The sequence below is a fragment of the Rhincodon typus genome, chromosome 13 (assembly GCF_021869965.1).
Source record: "Rhincodon typus isolate 14 chromosome 13, sRhiTyp1.1, whole genome shotgun sequence".
NCBI lineage: Eukaryota > Metazoa > Chordata > Chondrichthyes > Orectolobiformes > Rhincodontidae > Rhincodon > Rhincodon typus.
The window spans coordinates 52,921,981-52,944,248 of NC_063344.1; the positions used below are offsets into that span (position 1 = coordinate 52,921,981).

A 22,268-nucleotide genomic window follows, 5' to 3' on the forward strand; every position below is an offset into this window, starting at 1 on the left:
GGATTGAGATGAGGAAGAATTTCTTCACTCAGAGAATTGTGAATCTGTGGCATTCTGTCCCACAGGAAGCTGTTGGAGACAGTTCATTAGATACATTCAAGAGGGAGCTAGATATGGCCCTTGGGGCTAAAGGGATCAATGGTATGGGAGAGAATGGGAATGGGGTACTGAGATTGCATGATCAGCCATATTGAATGGTGATGCAGGCTCAAAGGGCTGGATGGCCTACTCCTGCACCTATTTTCTATGTTTCTATGTTCCCAATTTTTGTGTCACAACTTTCTGGGAGTTTGAATCGATTGTGACAGTGTTGTCAATAATTCATCTTGGGCTTCATGGAAGACATGACCAATGGTCTACCTTCTTAAATACTTAAAGCAAAAGATATAGAAAGGAACAGAGCAAATATGGAAAATAAATTTAAATCAGATTAGATAAAAGACAAAGAAGGAGAGGGAAAGGAAGAGAAAATACAGATTAGGAGAAGAAAATGTCGGTACATATAGGAAAAAAAAATAAAAAGAACAAAGTGGAAGCAGACATAATTCAGTTTGTGGAATAACTGCATGACCATTTAACATTTTATTAAGAGGGAAGTGTGTGAAATGTAACAATATTCTTGAGCTATTACATGAATGATGGTCCCATGATCAGGTACATTGAGAATGTTTTCATTGAAACACAGGAATTGCTGGATGAGAAAAGAACAAAATCAATCTAATTTGTCTTTCACCATCCAGGGAGCTGAATCATACAAACAGCTGGCATGCAGTTGGTGATTGGCAGAGTAATACTGCCAAGGTAGAAAACAAAATGTTTCAAAATAACTTCCAAGAACAGTTTACAATTGTTGGGAGTGAGATTCCCATTGCATTGTTCCTTTTATGGACTAACATGAAGTGGCATGTCAGGATTATAAATCAAGTCATTATCTAACACCTTATGCCATGAACTTCCAGCTCTAAGTGGCGGCGATGAAATTACTTTATGTTAGAGGTGTAAATCCAACACTTTAACGGCATGTTGTGGATTTCAAAAGAAAAGCTCAGCATTTGCAATTTCTTTCAATTTTTGTGATGCCAATGGCATACGGGCACAAATTGCCTGCTAAAAACCGATGGCATATTATTTCTTTATAAGTAGTCCAGCTATTTGCTATGAACTATTAATGATGGACAGATGTTGTTAACTATTTTGCTGAGCAAATTGTTACAGAATAAATTTGACTTTTCATATTGCTAATATCCATATGGTGCTCAGTTTAGTACTGGTAGGCTAGTAAATATCACGATTTTAAAAATATTGTAAGCACCAAAACATCACAATTATCCTAAACCATATGCAATTACTAGAGATTATTGATGTAACTAAAGTTCACCAATGAATGAAATATAGGTCATTTTGTATGTTCTCTTCTGTTTGTCTGCTTTGTAGTTGAGTTCCGAGCGAAAATATAATTAATATAATAACAGCCGATGTAATTCCAGGGGTAGGAGAAACCTCTCTAAACATTACAATTTCAAAACCCAAATATTGTTGTTTTGTATTACTGTGCAATAGAGAGATCACAGTATGTAAATATCCTGTTAGCAGATAAAGAAATGAAGTTTATGGACATTTTAAATGTACAATTCAATGAGTATTAATGCATTATTATTGCAGTGTTATCCAATGCTAACTGGAAGACAAATGACATTGTTGATAGCATAGAATAAACTTCCAAGTTGTAGATCATTGCAGAGTAACTGGTGCATCTTGCTGAGGGCCTGTGTGAGTACTGAATGACATCATTATTAAATGTGCCTTTTACCACCTTGTATCATATTTTAAATAGCTGAATTTATTGAAGAGTATACTAAGTTCCTATCATTTTTTGCTCACAGTTTTGAAAAGAGTATCTTATAGGAAATATTGATTCTACATTTTCTTTGTCACTTTTATGGAATTTTTTTATGACAATGTTTGGATGGCTGTACAGTAGCTTAAAATTTACAGCAAGGTGAAAGGACTTCAAATTGACTGAATGATAACTGTGAATGGGACAAAAAAAGTTAATGCTTAACATTTTAAAATGTGCACTGCTAAACTGCAGAACTGCCTTTACACATTTAAGTGAGTAGAAAGCTGCTGAGAAGTCAACACCTTGCCTATATTTAAACTTTTCCCAGCAGTCAGACTACAGCTAGCAAAAGTGTGCACAGAGTTCATTTACTAGCTGTAAAGGTCAGTGCTGCTAATGTAAACAGCTTTCAAATTACTGTTTCGAAAACGGTATCTCTAATACAAAAGCCATATAAAATAATGCACATGTCTCCTCTTGAAAAGTGCTACAGTGATATGAGCTTTATACGATTTAAAGTTAGCTACAAAGATAATTTTCAATTTTTTTACCATTGGCGATTATTGAACAGAATCCAATGGAGAGACTAGCATAACTGGTTTAACCTTGCTATGAATACAGGAATTCATTCAGGATGCTTCCTAGACAAGCAAATGAAATAAAGTTTATGTACTATTTTATCAAATCTCTTAGTACTTCAATGCGTTGTTTTGAAATCTAGTCTTGATCTCATTTTGGGAAATATGGTGGCCATATTCACACAGTAAGGCTAATAATCTGTTTCAGGTGGTGTTGATTGAGAGAGAAGTGCTGGTCCGATGAGCTGCCTGTTCTTCTTTGAATTCCACTATGGTATCTTGAGTTACAGAATGAACTGGTAGAGTATGTCTCAGTTAATATTTCATTTACGGCAGCTCGAACAAGGCAGCACTGTCTCAGTTTTAAACTGGACTATTGGCCTAGAATGAGACTTAAACTCAGAACCTTCTAACTCATAACTGAGTGGACTGCCAATTTACTTCAGATACATATCATTTTAGATAAATTGACTTAATCTGACTATCCACAACTCAATGATTAGCAGTTATTTTGCCTGGAAACCTGAGCAGTTTGGTTCTTCAAATATGCACTTGGCTTCTTCTTCTATAAAATGTTTTATGTTTAAAGTCTCCCAGTTCGAAACTGCAGAGAAAAAGACAATACTTAAGGATGCACTATTGACTCCAGTTTTGTTTTCTTTGTGGGTAAAAAATTCTTATACAGTGCCCAGGCTGCATTTTCTGAATCCTACAATTAATGAGAAATACTATAATTGTAAAAAATTCTTATACAGTACCCAGGCTGCATTTTCTCAATCCTACAATTAATGAGAAATACTATAATCAATGTCTTTTTGATCTTATTAATGTTAAACAATATGTTTTCATAATAGGTTACACTTACTGAACTAATTAATGTATTGGTAGGTAATACCAAGATGTTGAAAAAGTTCTCTGACTTTCTTGCAATTTATAAAATTCACAATACATCATTGATGGAGTTAGCAGTCTAACCATTTTCTAAGTAAACTTTAGTAATTTTTGTAACTTATTGTGTTACTACAATTTGCCATGTTCCAGTTGTGTAAATGTCGTCAGGTTTTAACTTTAACAGTACTTTTGCACCTGTGTTTGTGTGTAATATATCTTTCTGACCTTTTGTTAACTGCTGCGTTCCACCACTGCCTGAAACTCAATGTTAAAATCCCAAATAAGTCTACCCTCTTGAGACTTCGGACACCAAAGTGGTCACTTTGCTTTGCAACCTGTTCCATCAATTTAAAAAAAATAATTACCAAGTCACTGAATTGGATATTTTCCACAAAACATAGTTTTCTTTCAAAATCTTCTTTTGTGAAGCAAGATATTTGCCATCATCAGCAAAAGCAAAATACCACTCTTCAAAAGGCATCAAATTAGAAAGAAGCAGAGTGAGCATTCCTTAACAGCTATTAAGGTATGAAGAAAAATTTTCTCGGTTTTATGAAACTCTAAAGCTGTTGACGGTTTTAGATTTCTTGCACTAGTCAGCCCAGCTGCTTTGTATTGCTTTACTGTTTTCTGCAGAGACCCAATTATCATCACCTAATTAGTGTCGTACAAGGGAAAGGATTTCCCTGTTGAATAGAAGACTCTGAGCAATTCATTATGCAAAGATAGAAGAATTTTCATAAGTGTTTTGCATATTTTGCACCCATTTTCCCTATTAAAAAATGTTTTTTTGTTAAATTACACATTTCTTTTATGTGAACACATGAAATAAAATTTGAGGAATATTTACCAGTCTTCTTTCATACTTCCAAAGGTGTGAAAGTGTTATGTATTGAAATAAAAGTATTTATTTAATTTAAAGATGAAAGCCGCTGTTAAAATGTTTTGCATTTCCTTAATGCTGTTTGATAAAAATTACCAGACTGTGAAAAGTATATATGGTAACACTTTCAGGTTTCATGCCTAGGTCTCAGTTTGAATACATATTAATATGGCATTCTTACAGAAACACCTTTGGATGTGTAGGATGTATTTCTGTAGAACAATAATTTAATAATTTTTATGATTAAAAATACTTCCAATTTAATTTAAAATTAAATATTCTCTGTAAGAATATTTGAACATGATTGTCATTACATTTTAACTGGCACAATTTTGTAATGATTTTTGTTTGCACTTTGTGCAGTACTTACAATGGGATTCAAAGCGTACAGTTTTATAGGAAAAATTTACTTTCAAGGAAAGATTCCTTTTTCACTTTTCCTGCCATGACATCAGTATTTAATTGTAGTCGGCCTTGAAGGATTAGATTACTTGCACTGAGTCTGCAGTTATAATGCAAATAAAAATCTTTCTCAAGCTCATGCAGCCAATGACAATAAGAGGAGTTAGTATCTTAGTTTGTTCGAAAATAATAGTTTTGACCTTGCCATGTGCAAACAAAGCAGCTGTGATGATTTTAAAATTAAGGTGAATACTAGAAGAAAGAAAAATTTTGGTAAAAATTAAGTTAAACCTAATGGAATAAAGATATGCATAGGAGGTTGAGGAATCCTAAAAATATTTATTTATTTATCCTTTCCACATTTACAAAACTATTTTGTCATAATTCAGCAAAAAATCTTGTGGAATTTGCTTCTAATTTTAATCATTGTAGCGACAAGGTGCTCTCTTTTTCTCTGACCATTTTTTACTCATGCATGTTGGTAAAAGGCTTCCTATCAGCAGACATCAAAATGGGACATCTCTGGGGGTCTTGGGCTGAGTACTGTGTAGATCACTTCCTGTGGTCCACTGCTCCTCCTGGGAAGGGATTAAGATTTGGTACCTAGATTCAACTGATGTCCTGTTTTCCTTTGTCTCACACAGATTATCTTCCTGAAAAAATACATGTTAAAGCATGCGCAAAGTCTATCTGTATTCAGTTAAAAAGCAAGGTGCTAAAGTCTGCAGCAAAGTCTCCAAGAATTGTGTATTTTACAATTTTATTTGATGCTGAAATTTCAATTGCAGAATATGAAGATTGTTGCACTTACAATTTGTTTAAATCCATTATGCATCTTGTAGTTACAGATTTGCCTTGAATAATTAAGCAAGTCACATTTGATTCTTTAAAATTGAAGCTATAGCACATTTGGTTCCTTTGCAGAATATCTGAACTTTCATTTAACTTTTTACCCTTTGAAATGATGAACATGAAAAATAAAGACACTGATTGAAAACTTCTGATTGAATTCTGCATGCCAATGTTAGATCACCAATGTTAATGCATGATTTAAAAATAAAGACTTGATTTCATTTTCAATAGAGCAGTTTGCACACTGGAGATTATCACTGACACCAGGGGTCAGAAGTGTTAGTATGAAATGTTACTCTAGCAAAGCCAGAGCTGGGTCAGATCGCCATAGGATAATCCCAAAAGGCTTCCCCGTAGGCTGCTGCCACCAAGAAGTTCTGAAGATGAGAAAGGAAAAAGACTGAATGAATAGTCCTAGCAAACAAGAAAGCAAATGTGCTATCAATTAGCAGAAATAAAAACAAAGTTTATTAAAAAGCCAAGTAATAGCCCTTTTCAAATCTAATACAAAGGTAGATTATGTGGCAACAGACATAAGACTGAATTCTGTGATAAACTACACAGAAAGCTTGACGCTGCCAGTTACTGAATCTCTGGCAAGAGAAAACAAACAACCAAAGTGCTACATGGATGCACACGTTGTAGAATGTAGAAAGCCAAATATTGTATAATCTAATGCCCTATTATAAACCATGCATCAGACCATGGTCACATTCACTGTTTACAGCAAGATTTCATTTTAATAGAATTCCAGTAAGAACAAAGAAAAATAAATGGAGAGATTAAGAAGATCAACAGCAGTTGGTAATGAGAGACACATGAAAAGACAATGTCTTGTTGATTACAGAAAATACTGTAGATTACTGCATCCTGTTATGTGAGCACAGCAAAATAAATTATTAAAAAGCTAGTCATTCAAATGAAAAATATTTATTCTTCACAGTTATTAGAATTCTTAATATTTACTTTAAAAATCAGACAGTTGAGAATTAGATAAATATTTCAAACCTCTTTAATTATGTATGTTTTTGTAGCTATAAGCAAAATAAGAAACTATCACTAAAGCTGAACTAAGTTATTTAATTATGGGAGAGAGCCAACATTTCTTCTCTCTTTGTTATTTGCTGGAGTTGTTAAACCACATGTCTTTATACCCTAAAAGTTTCCTTTCATTTGGTGGAGGAAATTAGTTAGTCTGTTCTATTAATGATAAATCTAAGATTTGTTTCCCTCAAACATTTAGGAGAGGTCAATAATTTTGCCTATGCAGTCATTAGCCTAAGAATGATGCAGACGTGTTTCATGAGGCTTGCATTTGAGATTTAAATTTTCAGAAATGCATTGTCTCAAGCTATTTGCATATTGTTTTATTGTTTATTTGAAGCCCTGGACACTGTCTGCATAAAGTCAAAAAAATGAAAGACTTCCTTAATAGGAGAGAACCCTATACTTAAGAAATTGATGTTTAACTATTTTTTTAATCACTGAAAGTGAGTCTGATGGCTAAACATTGAAATTGAAACTGAAACCATTTGAGATTGGAAACATTTATTGCAAGACAAACCATCATCCATGTCTGATTCTATGTTACTAAGACCTATGGTACTGTGTACTTGTTTGGAAATGTGATCAAGTCTGCAAGGGATTGTACAGCAGCTTTGTCTCTTTTCTTAAACAGTGTAAACTAAATTGGCAGATGAAAGAGAAGGAACTCAAGTCTGTGTTGAGACAGTGAAGAAAAGATGAGTGAAGGAGAGAGGACTTGAGTTAACGCATGTGTCAATTACAGATTTCATTGGTTAGATATGTGGATGCATGATGACTTTTTTGATCATATACAGCAAATTCTATCACAGTTCAGCAATTTGAAATGTGCAGTGACCTAGAATGCAGGTATGAATAAGCAGGTTGTGAGTGTTACCATTGATTTTTTCGCAAGGTGAAAGATAGAATACAGGGTTTAAAGTCTGTTAATCTACTGTGAAGGTTCTATGGGAATTTTACATAATACAAAATTATCATGTGTTCAAGGTCATATTGCAAACATTGCCTATATTCTTTTTCTCTGAAGAGTGCCATCTTGTGGTGATGGGCTTGAAGATGGATTTCAAGAACCAGGCACATTATTTTAATGGATTGATCAAGAAAAAGAAATAGTGTTCTAGTGCACTTAAAAATACCTTCAAATCAAACCTAAGTTTTTAATCAATACAACAGAAGCAGAAATCATAATCACATGAAACGCAAGCAACTTTCTGTATGAATATTACAGATGAAACCGGTCACACAAAAATAGGTATTTTTGAATTGACAACTTGTGATACACTTTGCCCAACATGCCTTCCTATTAATAAAATATTGAACATGTACAAAACTGGCTGCCAATTCACTATTATCCATTTTGCACAATCAATTTTACCTCTATAAATGAGTTCAATAATAATCAAAAGCCACATTTAAAAACAAGCAGAATATGAATCGAGCACTGTTTCATATGTGCCCACTTTCAGCAGGGGTGTTGGGTTAAAACTGGGGCTTAACTGCTTAATTTGTTTGGGATGTAAAAGTTGTTTGGGATGTAAAAGGAATGTGGCAGCAATATTAGAACAACTTAACAATATCCTTTATGCAGCCACTGAGATATTTTATTATTAACACAATTTTGGCAGATGTCTTTGGGGTGTAGATACTGTTGGCAAAACAATATTTAGACCAGAAAAAAAACTAAAGTACAAAATAGTCATACTACCTAGAGATGCACAAATTCTCAGGTTTAATCACAATATCATAACAGACTAATGCTAAGAGTTTATTTCGCAAATGTTATCCCATTATCAAATCAATATAGTCAAGTAATGTTAATCAAAAGGAAATTTTATGGACATTTCAAAACTTGAATCTGGAACACTTTGCAAAGCTAATTTGTAACAACTAGTTTTAGATATTATTATCACTGCTTTTATCAATGTAAGGACTGAAATACTTATTGATCAATCTATTTGACTCAGGTTTGAATTGCCCCAAATTCTCATGGCCAATACAAGTTTTGTTAACCATGCCAGCTCTTTGAATGAGCTATCCAATTGTGTCCTCTCCCCACCCTTTCACTGTACCCCCAATTCTTTTTCTTTTCAAGTCTCAACCCAATTCCTTTTGAAAGATATTATTGAACCTATTTTCATCAGACATCTAGGCAGTACATTCCATAGCATAACTTCCCACAATAAAATTACTCATATACTTACAAGTTCCGACATGCTGTGAACCAAATACTAAATAAGTATTGATCTGGTTGTTTGAGCCTCACATGTACAACTAGCATTATATGCATCTCTTTATACAAATGAGAATTTTATTGATAACACAAGTTTTCTATCAAACTATTTCCTTCCGTTTTCTCACCATTCTGTTTCTGTCATACTCTTTCCTGTCTGCCCTTCAGAATTTTACTATTTCCTATTTATTTTGGTATGGCTGAGTCTTCCTGGTTTTGGTTTCTGAATGTAATGGTGCTTTTTTTCCACAATGTTGCAGTCAGACTTCCAAGTGGGCCCAAATCATTGCCATCTCTCTTGTTCATTCACCTTTAACTTTGAACTGTCTTCTTACATCTTCGCTCACTGCTCCAGACCAATCCCAGAACTTTAGTTGCCAATTCTACTTTTTTTTTTACCTTTCCCTCTAATAGATTTTCATCCATTGTAACTTCTGTTCAAAGGTGTTATTTTGTTTAGCTGTTTTGATCCACACTTGCACCATTGCTTACACAGCCCACTTTCAATCTATCTACACATTCACAGTAGCCAATTGATCAAGAATTCAGTGCTACATGTCCTTTGACAAAGGTATTCTTAAGCATTGCCAGTAAGAGGGCACTTATTCCAGCAAGAAGCAGACCAAGAATTGATTTCTTGGAACTGAATTAGAAGCTGTGCACTTCCTGTAAAATTAAAAATCATTCCACCTGACTTTGCAGCACGAGTCAGGTAGGCATATTGAAACATGGAGCAATGATTCCCACCCATTGTGTCTCCATCATGTTTTCTGCTGTTATATTTGTTGACTGGTGAAAGTCCCTGCCCATCTTTGTGCGAGGTGGCAAAAGTAATGCTATCATTTCAGATCATTTCCTTTTTACATTTACGTCCACTCTAAATCATCAGAGACTTTTAGAATGGTTGCAACTCAGAAGGATGAAATTCAGCCTGTCATGTACATATTGCTCTCGATAAGAACTGGTCAGTTTGTCCAACCTCCATACCTTTTCCGTAAATCTTTTTGTCTTGGGTTAATTATGCAGTTCCCTTTTGAAATCCACAATTGAATCTTACTCCATCACACTCTTTAATCATGTATTGCAGATGCTCACCACTTGCTGCATAAAAAATAATCTTCATATCTTGGGTTCTTTTGCCAATAACTTTAAATTGGTACCCTCTTGTTCTCAACTCTTCCACAAATGGGAACAGTTTTTCTCTGTCTACTCTGTCAAGATCACATGAGATTTTGATCATCTTTACAAATCTGCTCTCAATGTTTCCATTTTTGAGAGAACACTCCCAGCTCTGCCAATCTATCTGCATAACTGGAGTCTCTCATTCCTGGAACCATTCTTGCAGATCTTTCTTGTACCCTCCCTAAAGTTTTTGAATCCTTCTCAATGTGTAGGGCACAGAAATGACATGATTCTCCAAGTGAATCTGAATCAGTTTTATTAAAATTTGTGCTAAAATCTATACCTTTAGTTATAAAACCCAGGATGTGGTATGCCTTTTTGACTATTTTCTTAACCTGATTTGTCACCTTCAACATTTTAAGCAGAAACACCCCCTAGTCTGTGCTCTTAGACATCCTTTAGATTGCTTCTTCTCATTTTCACTTGCTGAAATCTATCATTACTCTGTACTAAATTTCACCTGTCTCATGCCTGCCAATTCTACAAGCCTGTCTATGTTCTCTTGAAGATTTTACTAAGCTCCTCATGATTCACAATACTTCCACGTTTTGTGTCATTTGCAAATTCTGAAATTGTGCCTTGTGCTCCCAAATCCGGGCCATTAATATATATTTTGAAAAGTAGGGGTCCTAGCACTGATCCCAGATGAATTCAACCATATATCCTGCTCCAGTCTGAAAAAAAAACAACCATTTACCAACACATTCTTTTTCCTGTCACCCAGTTCAGTTAAATTCCATGCCGTAACTGTTCCTTTTATTTCATTGGCTCCACCTTTTTCTGACAAGCCTGTTATATGGCACTACATCAATTTCTCAGCTCCCTCTCTGTTACTCTATTGAAAAACATCAAATTAATTAAACACAACTTGATTTTTTGTTTCTAAAAGCTTTCCTACCACGAAATTTAAACTGATTGGTCTTAAGATGCTGGATTGAACCTTTTTTTTTCCAAGGTATAATATTTGTAATTCTTCAGACTTCTTATACTTCTCCTATATTTAAAGAAGATTGCAAGATTATTGCCAGTGCCTGCACAATTAAATATAACCTTATTCCTCAGGCATCTTTGGATATATCAACTTATAAGTACAGTCAGCCTTTCTGATACTTTCTTCTTTATCAGCTTTTAGCTTATACAGAGTTTAAACTATTTCCTATCTCACTCCAACTTTTGTAGAATCTTCTTCATTGTTAAAGATTGATGTAAGGTAAAGCTTTAGGGCAGTATTTGGTTGGAGAACACAGGCATCCATCAGTCTATTGAAACCAGTGCACACAAGGAAAAGCATTGCCTCGCGCTCCCACGAGGAGCTCGAACAGTTCATACACTTCACTAACACCTTCCACCCCAACCTTAAATTTACCTGGACCATCTCTAACACCTCTCTCCCCTTCCTGGACCTCTCTGTCTCCATATCGGGCAACCACCTCGAAACCGATATTCATTTCAAGCCCACCGACTCCCACAGCTACCCAGAATACTCCTCCTCCCACCCACCTTCCTGCAAAAATGCTATCCCCTATTCCCAATTCCTTCGCCTCCGCCGCATCTGCTCCCAGGATGAGGCATTCCACTCCCGTACATCTCAGTTGTCCTCGTTTTTCAAGGACCGTAACTTCCCCTCCTCGGTGGTCGAGAACGCCCTCAACCGTGTCTCCCACATCTCCCGCACCTCATCCCTCACACCCAGTCCACGCAATAAAAACCAAAAAAGAATCCCCCTCGTCCTCACGTACCACCCCACCAACCTCCGGATCCAACGCATCATCCTCCGACACTTCCGCCATCTGCAATCCGACCCCACCACCAAAGACATCTTTCCCTCCCCACCCTTATCTGCTTTCCGGAGGGACAACTCTCTCCGTGACTCCCTTGTCCGCTCCACACTCCCCTCCAGCTCCACCACACCCGGCACTTTTCCCTGCAACCGCAGGAAGTGCTACACCTGCCCCCATACCTCCTCCCTCACCCCCATCCCAGGCCCCAAGAAGACTTTCCACATCAAGCAGATGTTCACCTGCACATCTGCCAATGTGGTATACTGCATCCGCTGTACCCGGTGTGGCTTGCTCTACATCGGGGAAACCAAGCGGAGACTCGGGGACCGCTTTGCAGAACACTTACGCTCGGTTCGCAACAAACAACTGCACCTCCCAGTCGCGAACCATTTCAACTCCCCCTCAAATTCCTCAGACGACATGTCCATCCTGGGCCTCCTGCAGTGCCACAACGATACCACCCGAAGGTTGCAGGAACAGCAACTCATATTCCGCTTGGGAACCCTGCAGCCCAATGGTATCAATGTGGATTTCACAAGTTTCAAAATCTCCCCTCCCCCCACCGCATCCCAAAACCAGTCCAACTCGTCCCTGCCTCCCTAACCTGTTCTTCCTCCCACCTATCCCCTCCTCCCACCTCAAGCCGCACCTCCATCTCCTACCGACCAACCTCATCCCGCCCTCTTGACCTGTCCGTCCTCCCTGGACTGACCTATCCCCTTCCTAACTCCCTACCTACACTCACCTTTCCTGGCCCCATCCCCGCCTCTTCGACCTGTTTGTTTCCTCTCCACCTATCCTCTCCTCTATCCCTCTCCTATCCGCCTCCCACTCTCTCCCTATTTATTTCAAAACCCCCTTCCCCTCCCCCTTTTCTGATGAAGGGTCTAGGCCCGAAACGTCAGCCTCTCTGCTCCTATGATGCTGCTTGGCCTGCTGTGTTCATCCAGCCCTGCACCTTGTTGTCTCGGATTCTCCAGCATCTGCAGTTCCCACTGCCTAATTGATGTTTTTGTTCTTGCATTTCTTTTGTCAACAGCTCAATGTTGAGTTGAAAAAATAGAAAAAGCAGTGCCAACTGCTTGTATTTCCTGCTATTGATATTTTAAAATTCATTGATCGACACTTTTATAGAGGTTTTAATAATAGCAGGATTTTAAAATGGAAGTTATAGAATACTTTTTTAAAGTTTTTCCACAATTCTTATATTCACGCATGGAATGTGGGCATTACCAGCCACATTTATTGCCTATCCAGAGTTGTCCTTGAGAAAGTGGTATTGAACAGTGTTCTTGAACTGTTGCAGTCCATTTTTATGTAAATACACCCACAAAGCTGTTGAAGAGAGCATTCCAGGATTTTGAATCATTGCCACTATCTTATGTCATGTTAGCTCTGGGGCAGCCATTCACCCATGCTCCTCCTTTGCAGGTTGGACACAATCCCATACTCACTGGGTATTTCTTATTCTATACTTATTGGAAGAAGGGAAGGAAAACAAATTGAGGGAGAACTGGTGATGACACACCAAAGACATGTGGCATCCAAATGTTGGCAAAAGCTTTGGCCAGCCACCAAACAAAACAGACTAAAAGAAAATGGATGCAGAATGGGTGAGGGTCTAGAAAGGTGGAGCCTCCACTGATTATGTCACCTAGCATGGTGACAAAATGTCTGAACGAAAATGAGCCAGCTTGGTGAGCAAGTCAACAACCTCACCCAGAACCCAAGCTTTGCCAAAACTTTCGAGGGTCTAGAAAGGCAGGTGAAGGTGTGCCTCCTTAAAACTGCAGTATCTGGAGAGTCTTCAGTTTATAAAAGAATGTGGTTATATAAAGGTGCCACATGCAACGATGGACTTCCTGCCCAATTCTACCTCAGGCACTGATTTGCTACAACTGTTCACATCAAAACTATTTTTTTTTTAGTTCAGGGCATTCCAGATGACTTCTTTAGTATAAGCCAAACATCTGTTCACAGACGTATCAAGCAAATTAAGGATGCATTGTTCTTTCGAGCCAGCATTTCATTAGGTTCCCCAAGCAGAACTGGTGCCTGCATGCCAGAACACTGCAGTTTTACTCATGACAGGATTTCCCAAATTCTATGGAGTCACAAATTGAATACATATGGTCAAACATGTTCCCGCATCAATTTGTCAACAGGAATGGAGAAAAGAATGTGCTGCATATTCGCAACCAAAGGCACACTACCATTCGAAGACTTCCCTATTTCTTGGCAATGCCTTCATCTCAAGACAGTCCATCATGTCATCATTGTTTATGACAGAAAGTCAAGTTTCTAGATGGCCCCTTGGAGATTAATGTTATTCTCTAAAGCCACGGAAGACAACATCTGTAAATCATTCTAAAACTGAAGCTACACTGCGCTCCTGGCTTAATGTGATTCTCTCAATAGGTCAAAAATGGATGGATGCTTCCATCAATTACCCATCTGATTCACTCAGTATCATGAAGTACTCTGTAGACATGTGAATTCACAACTCAATGCATGTGGATTGATCTGGTGATCCTTCAGAAATCCATGCAGAGTCTTTAGGATTATGGTAATTTGCTGAATGATGTGTGATTTGATTTGATCTACACATGAAGAGTACACAAGCCCACAAGTATGGCAATCTGAAGAAAGCATTTCAAAGTAGAATCATATAAACTGAATCCCACACCCTTTAGCTGAAAGAAGATATCCTTTAGCCTCATGGTCAACACTTCTTCTTCACATTCTATCAAATGCTGCAGTTCACTCATGATTTGCCTGTGGCCAGATGCACAATTCACTGTTTTCCAGATCTTGCTGCAATTAGTACAAGGATGGATGTTTCCATATTGGTGCTTAAAAATAATAGAATGAGTGACAGTAACTGCTATAACTTGATAGCAGAGGCCTACAATGTATCTCCTTTTTCATCTCCATACTTACATAGCAAAGGAATAAAAGGGTAAGGAGGATAGAATATGTTACAGCGTTTAGATGCTTTCAGTTCAATGAGTGACAAAGGGGCTACATGGTATAGTTTACTAACAGTTAATGTGGATACATTAAAATAAAAATGAAGGGAAGCCAAATGAACTTATAAACTGAACCTGTCTTCCTACTGTTCTGGTTCTAACTCCTTCCTGGTTTTGCAGATCTCTCCTTTTCCATTGGAAGTCAGAAAGCAAAGGGTTGCAGGTCAGTAATTTGTTGCTATTCTCTCTCTCTTTGTTGTTAAGGCCTGAATTCTTGTTGAGAAGTACCTTTGGTTCTCATGACATACAGTAAAACCCACTGTGCATTCCTTAATAAGTGTGATGATAGATGAAAGCACCAAACAATTATGTTCCATGTGAAGTTTTCAATGGAATGGCTTCAAACTAATCTGTAAATAAAAGAACACTTCCAGGTGAGGGTTGGAATGAAAAGGGATCCATGCTGCCTCCTGGGCATGTATGATAAACAGTTTAAGTACCTTAACATAGCATGAATGGAAGTCAAATAGCTTACATTTCAGTACAGCACTTTCTGGATAGGTGTAACTCGATGGTGTTATGATTCCAGCTGATAGTAATATTGGACAAGTCAGATCCCACCTCTTCCAATACCTAGATGAGAAAACTGACTGGTTTTCTGACTTCATAACTAAGGAACCCCGCAATAGGTATTAGATGTGTCCTGCCTCCTACACCATGATGGGAAAAGGTCCTAGTGGAGGAGGAGCATCAGGCAGATCAGCAACCCAAGTAAATTGCAGTGGACTTAGAATATAGAGAATATACAGAGTTCTATCTGCAAAAAAAAAAGACATGTGTGCTACTAGCTTAGGAGAGATTTGTCTAAAATTTCACACCTGGAGTTTATTAGTCCTTTGACAAATAAGTCATCATCAACAGAAACAAAAACAGAAATTGCTGGAAAAGCTCAGCAGGTGTGACTGTGTCTGTGAAATCAGAGTTAATATTTCAGGTCCAGAGACCCTTCCTCAGAACAGATGGCAGTTAGGAAAATGTCAGTTTAACAGATCCTTCCTTGTGTCAATGACCAATTAAGCACCAATTGTTACAAAGCAGTTTCCACAACTTGCAAAATTAATACTTCAAGCAGCATTTAATAGGTACAACGATTTTGTTGTCAACCCATACTGTGCATGTGTGAAGATGATAGGAATACTAACAGTTAATAAAGGGTGAAAAATAAAGTGAAGCAGAATAACATGATAAACTCTCAGTTACCCATATGCTGCTGTCTTATATTCCTACCTTTCAATATGTTCAATAGAATCCCTCCTCATAGGGAGTTACAGATCCCAGATTCAGAAGGCGTTTGAGGAAAATACCTGATATAACAAGGTGTAGAGCTGGATGAACACAGTAGGCCAGGCAGTATCAGAGGAGCAGGAAAAACTGAAGAAGGGTCCCGACCCGAAACGTCAACTTTCCTGCTCCTCTGATGCTGCCTGGCCTGCTGTGCTCCTCCAGCTCCACACTGGGTTATCTCTGACTCCAGCATCGGCAGTTCTTGCTATCTCTTGTTGAAGGGTTGCTACACTTTTTAAGTGGGTGAATATTTGAGGGAGAAGCCATCAAATCTCTGCAAGGGCAGGAATTGCTGCTTTTTTCTGCAGCTTGAAGAAAGCCAGGTTATTTTTCCCTTAGCAGTTGCTGTAAGCTGTAAGCCAGAGACTTCAGTGAACCAAGTATGAACCAGCAACACTGTATCTTCTGCAAGCTAGTGAAAGTAACTAGGGAGAGACAATCAGGAAGCAACAGGATCTGACTAAACAAAAGGATCATCTCAGTGAACTCCGTGAACATGAACCATTGAATTACCTTCCCAGTCATTTCCCCCATACATTACATCCATATGTTCCCTGTTTGTATGTGTGTAGGGGTGAGTTTATAAGGCAGTTAGAGTTGTAACTAGTAGAGTTTATATATGTCAATAATTCATAACTGCTTACCTGTATCTTGAGTCTATTTGTTAGTGATAAATAGTCATTCTTGTTCAGCACAGAAACCTGGTTTGTGCGTTCTTTCAACCTGGGTCTAAAAGACAGGTAAGTTGGGGAAATCTGTGTACCTTTTAAAATCTTTAACTATTGTGATGACTCCAGTAATAGCAGGGTTTAATTTCTAACTTGCTACTCCAGTGAGGCATAACATATTGTACTTCTTCCTAAGCAAATTTCTAAGGTGCGGTGCCCAAAACTACTCACAGTGCAATAGGTGTGGTCTAACTTTGTGCAGCTGTAGCATGCAACATGAAAATATGTTTTATGTAAAATAATGATTTTTAAGTCATCAGTTGGGAACCTGAATTTAACTTTTAAAAGCAGAGACTTTTTAAAACACAGAAACTAAAGATGACTTAAGCTCGTAGCCTAAGATGGCCACCCCATTTACATCATGATACACTCCATGGGAATGGTAACAGCATGTCTGCAACACCCATCAAAAACAATAGCCTCAGAAACACATGAAGGACTCACGTCTCCAATAGCCATTAGCAAGGCACGAAGGCAATCATCTGACGTATTCACTTACACCCTAATTAAGTGAGCCTCTCAGATATGATCTTACCAAATTTGTCTTGCAATACACTGGAAATTGCCTTATTGGATTCCCTGGGCAGTTGGAAGAAAAAAATTACATGATGAACCAACTCTTCTTTTCTGTTTTCCCTGCAGAGATGAACATAAGCAACTGAGACAAAGAGAGAGAAAACTGAGCAACATCCCTCCTTTATCCTTCTCGCTGCAAAACTGCCTTCGAAGTTTCAAACACTGTCTGCTGATTGTGACCATCCAGGGACACCCCTGTTTTCTTCAAAAAATTCAGCCAAGCTTTACTGTCTCCAGAAGAACAACCAAAGCAGTCACCTGCATCTTTAAATTGAGCACATCGGTATTACCATAGACAAGTCCTTAGACCATCAAATTCATGATGAAGCCAGCCAAATCACTAAACTACTGACAGCATATTCCTTTTAGTTTTTATGAACTCCAGTTTGAGCAACATATCCTTCAACTCTGTAATCTGCATTGTGTTTTTCTAAGCTTTATGAGTATGTTTGCATGCGTGTACAAAAGTCCATGTGTATTTTATTAACTAACTAAAATCAGTTTAAGTTTAATAAAGCCAATGACTTTTTATTGTTAAGTGCAAAAAAAACCTGTCTGATTGGTTCTTTGATGTTCACAGCATATAAACAATTAAGAAATCACTAAATTGGCAAGTATGTCCTTTCCTAAACAAAGAAATATGTTCAGGTCAAGTGAAGATAACTGAAAAAGGGAGCCATTTGACCCTCCTCACCTGACTGTAACACACGGGACTGAAAATTACAGCAGCTGGACTACATGCCTCCCTCCAACTGCATGGAAAATCAGTGGCAGGCCAATGAACCAGAAAGAAGCCTGCCAGACAGTCATAATATGCTACAGGCAAACTACTTTGCCTACTTATGGGATGTCTATCTGTCACTGGGGAGGAGTATGGGCACAACATCCTATTTGGATTTTCAAGTAGTTTTCTCATTTTCCTAAACTAGTTTTGATTTTAGGACAGGGTACCACATAACCACAAAGAACTAGGATACGCAGAGGATGAATGTTACTTATTTAGCAACATAAGGAGGCGGCTTTTCTCGTTTTAGGCTGAGAAGCTCTTGAAGATATTGGTAAGGGTTAATTTGATAGTGTGATCATCAGTAAATGTTTTCCCTTCCACATTCGCTTTCTAAATCTTCCTCACTGTTGGTTAGCAGGTGTAGAATGCATAATTTGACATATGATCTTTTTGAAAGCATCATCTTGCCAATACACATATTTCATGGGGAGGAGATGGCCTAGTGGTATTATCGTTGGACCGTTAATCAAGAGACCCAGATAATGTTCAGGGGACCCAGGTTCAAATCCTGCAATGGCAGGTGGTGGAATTTGAATTCAATAAATATCTAGAATTAACAATCTAATGATGACCATGAATCCATTGTTGATTGCTGGTAAAAACCCATCTAGTTCACTAATGTCCTTTAGGGAAGGAAACTGCCATCCTTACCTGATCTGGCCTACATGTGACTCCAGACCCACAGCAATGTGGTTGACTCTTAACTGCCATCTGAGCAATTAGGGATGGGCAATAAATGCTGCCTAGCCAGCAACACCCTCATCACATGAATGAATAAAAAAAAGCAAATAGATTTTTTGTAGAATACACGAGAATAGATAGTTTTATAGATCTTGAATTACCTACAGCAGCTAAGCACTTTCCTTTAATCTAGCAGAGCTATGAGCTGTCCTGACAATTTAGTCTGTGATGAATCATATGTTACTATTAATGAGGAACAAGAACCACAAGTGTAACAGTACACCTCTGACAGCATGACAGTGCAGTGGAAAGGTTTAACACGATTGCGATGTACCCTGGAGGTGGAAGCACACTCACGGCCATCTATGGTGAAATCCAAAAGCATTAAGTTAATAATGGATACAGTATTTCTTTTCCGACTGATGTCTTTGAGAACACCTATCTACTGGAGAACATTTGCCCTCAATTTAGCATACTGGAGGATTATCCTACAGGTTGCTCTCGTGAAGGTCACAGACCATTTGCCAGGATATTCAGTGCGAGGAGAATAGCAGTTGATGAGTCTGATTAGGCAGAATTTTCTCAAAGTATCCTCAAAGGACTGAATACATTAGAGATTGGCAGCTGGTAACAGCCACTCTGTCACTAGACATTACATAACCTTGCATTCGGAAGTCCAAGCCATAACCAGCCAATTACTCTTTCCATGTGAAGAAGCATTTTGATGGAGTTCTTAGAATGAGCAATAAGATGAGGATGCCTAATAGGGGTGATAAAGGGAAGTGGTAAAAACAGCTCTCAATAAACAGAGATTTTTTTATTCCTCTTCTGTATGGATAGAATTTTGGGTAGCACGAAGGAAATGGAATCAGTCGCAGATAAAGGGATGAGAGATGGGAGGACAGATTGCATTCAGGGAATGGAAATCATGTTTTTGGGCCTGTAACCTGTGTCTGTTCACATGGAAACTCAGAGTTGATCAGTGACAGAAATTGTCCCTTACCAGAAGTAAATGTCCACATAAGAGTTTCACTCCAGTTCTCTAATGAGGTATCTTTCCCATTCTTGTTACTCTCCTCCTCTCTTTCATCCTTCACCTATGGAGCAATAGGCTTCCTTCTTATCCTGCTGCATTGTCAATTTCTTCAAAATTGTACAGTATATCATGGATACAGACAGCTTTGGACACTTTTGATGAACAACAAAGCAACACTTTGCTGGCTTTACCGAACAATGCAGTCATTGCTCAAGTATCCTTATTACATATTCCATAGTAATTAATGTTGTGGCATCATCTTCATCGTCTGTGGGCCTTTCTACTTTGTTGGGTTGTTGACTACAGCCACAAAAACAAAATCTGCGTGGCTGTTCCAAAGGCAAGGTCCTGTAAACACAAGGTGCGTATCACTAATCTTCATGCATGCAGTAACACATTCAACATTACACTGTTGAATGGAAAATCTCACCAGGACACCAAACTTATATTTTAGAAGTGAATTGATGGACATCTTATTAACTTGCATCCCTCAAACTATCAAAGAATTGAAATGCATGACAGTAAAACAATACAGTATAGTTTAAGTTTGCAAATGCTGTCCATAAGCTATCAATATGACACATATAACATATGATTCACCGACAGTTTATTACAGTTAAGGGGTTAAAGAGGAAAATATGAATAAAAAGAATCATTGCATAAAAGGCTATTTTACCGTGTGAACTGAGATAAGGAATCACTGCTGATTGCATCTGCCTTTAATAGCACCGCTGCATTAACATTGTTGTTCGTGATAGGTGTATACTACGTATGCTAACAATAATAATATCATTAATCAAATAAACTTTTAAAGGATAAGTCCTTCTTCAGATATTTATCAACTCATCTTTGAAAAGTGACTTCGATTCTGCTTTCACCATTATTTCTAGTAGGATATTCTGTGTACAAGTAGTTCTCATTAATTGGCTATTGAATGTCACAAGACTATGAAATACCTGGGATTCCTTCCTTATGAGTGCAGTCCTATCAGTTACTACTGCATGTATCTTTGATTTGTTCTGCTGCACCAACTTGCCTCACAACTACACTGCTCCATTTGCTTTCCTGTCATTCCTTTAAACCATCAGCTTTCATAGATCTAGATTTTCCATTGATTTGGCCACCCATCCCAATATCTCCTCCTTTGGCCTAGTGTTGATTTCTGTCCGATTACATTCCTGTGAAATTTTCCTATAGTAAAGGAGCCGTAAAAATACAAGTTAGGATTTCATGGGCCTCGTAAGGAGTCTCATCCATTATTTGAGAATCTTTGGGGCAGCACCATCATTCTATGAGGGGGGTGGTGAGGCCTGGCATAATTGAATACTCCTTAGGTGGCCTTCTCTGGGCAGAAATAATGACCCCTAAGAGCTGCTGAACAATCAAAGGCCAACAGCCACTAAGAGCTTGATATTTTCCAATCAACCTGTTCAGAGATTTTATTACACATGTCTGGAGCAGGTGGGGCTTGAAACCAGGCCTCTTGGCTCAAAGGTACGGACACTACCACTGCACCACAAGAGCCCCTGTTGAGGGCTATCGACACCAACATGACCAATGGCACCTGCAGGCTATGTACTCACAGGATTATCAAGGGAACCCATCACAAAGGTCAGGCATTTGTCAGTAGCATTCTTCAAAGTCAGTGGCAAGTTCCATTGCTCTGTAACCAACTGAGTGCAAATATAGACTTCACGTTAAAATTTAATGTGTGTTAAGTGGGTTGGAACTATGACCTTTCAAAAATAAACTACAATTTGCCCTTGTATGACATCCATTACCATGTTTACAAAGATACAAATAATATGGGAAACTTTACAACTTTTAAAAAGTACTTGGATGACTTGCAGTGTCATATCATTCAAGCTTACGAGCCAAGTGCTAGAAAGTTGGACTAGTGTAGATTTTTTATTGGTACAAACTCGATAGACCAAAGGGACTCTTCTGTATTGTGTGATTCTATGCTTCTATTCTATCTCAGATGGTGGAGGAGGCACTGTTAATGTGCCGATCCTTCGTCTGTCTTTGTACAGATGCAATGAATGATTAATTTACTTTTATTAACAAAACAAAACAAAAAAGGTTGGCAAATAGATAGCAATTAGTGTTGAGAAAATCTCACGAATACAGATGGCCAGTGGCAGAAATATTTTAATAAGTGACATTCTTCATGTAGAATTTTAGTTTGAAAGCCTGCAGTGGTGCTAAACTATTCTCCTGCTGAATTCCTGAGTGCCCTTAGCTTGCCAGGAAATTTTGCAATATGTTTTTGCCAGGCTGTGCTTGACTTAACTGCTCCCATGACTGAACTTCTATTCTTGAATATACCATGAGCTGCCCCAAACATGTGAGAGATACTTCTTATGACATACTTTTTAATTATCCAGCTCATCTTTATGGATTATCAGTTCACATCTGCATTAGATAGCAATTCTACTGAAGAAAGAAATTGAAGGAGTGAATC

At 38.0% G+C, this 22,268-nt stretch overlaps 1 long non-coding RNA gene across 1 annotated transcript in view; it reads left to right on the forward strand.

Annotated features, from left to right (window-relative positions):
- The window catches only part of LOC125484678, a 71,996-nt gene extending 54,237 nt beyond the window's left edge, over positions 1 to 17,759 (forward strand). The window contains exons 2-3 of the long non-coding RNA XR_007263497.1: positions 14,833 to 14,875; positions 17,367 to 17,759. This is a non-coding gene — a long non-coding RNA (uncharacterized LOC125484678). The remainder of the gene's footprint in view (positions 1 to 14,832; positions 14,876 to 17,366) is intronic.
- The last annotated feature ends 4,509 nt before the right edge of the window (positions 17,760 to 22,268 follow it).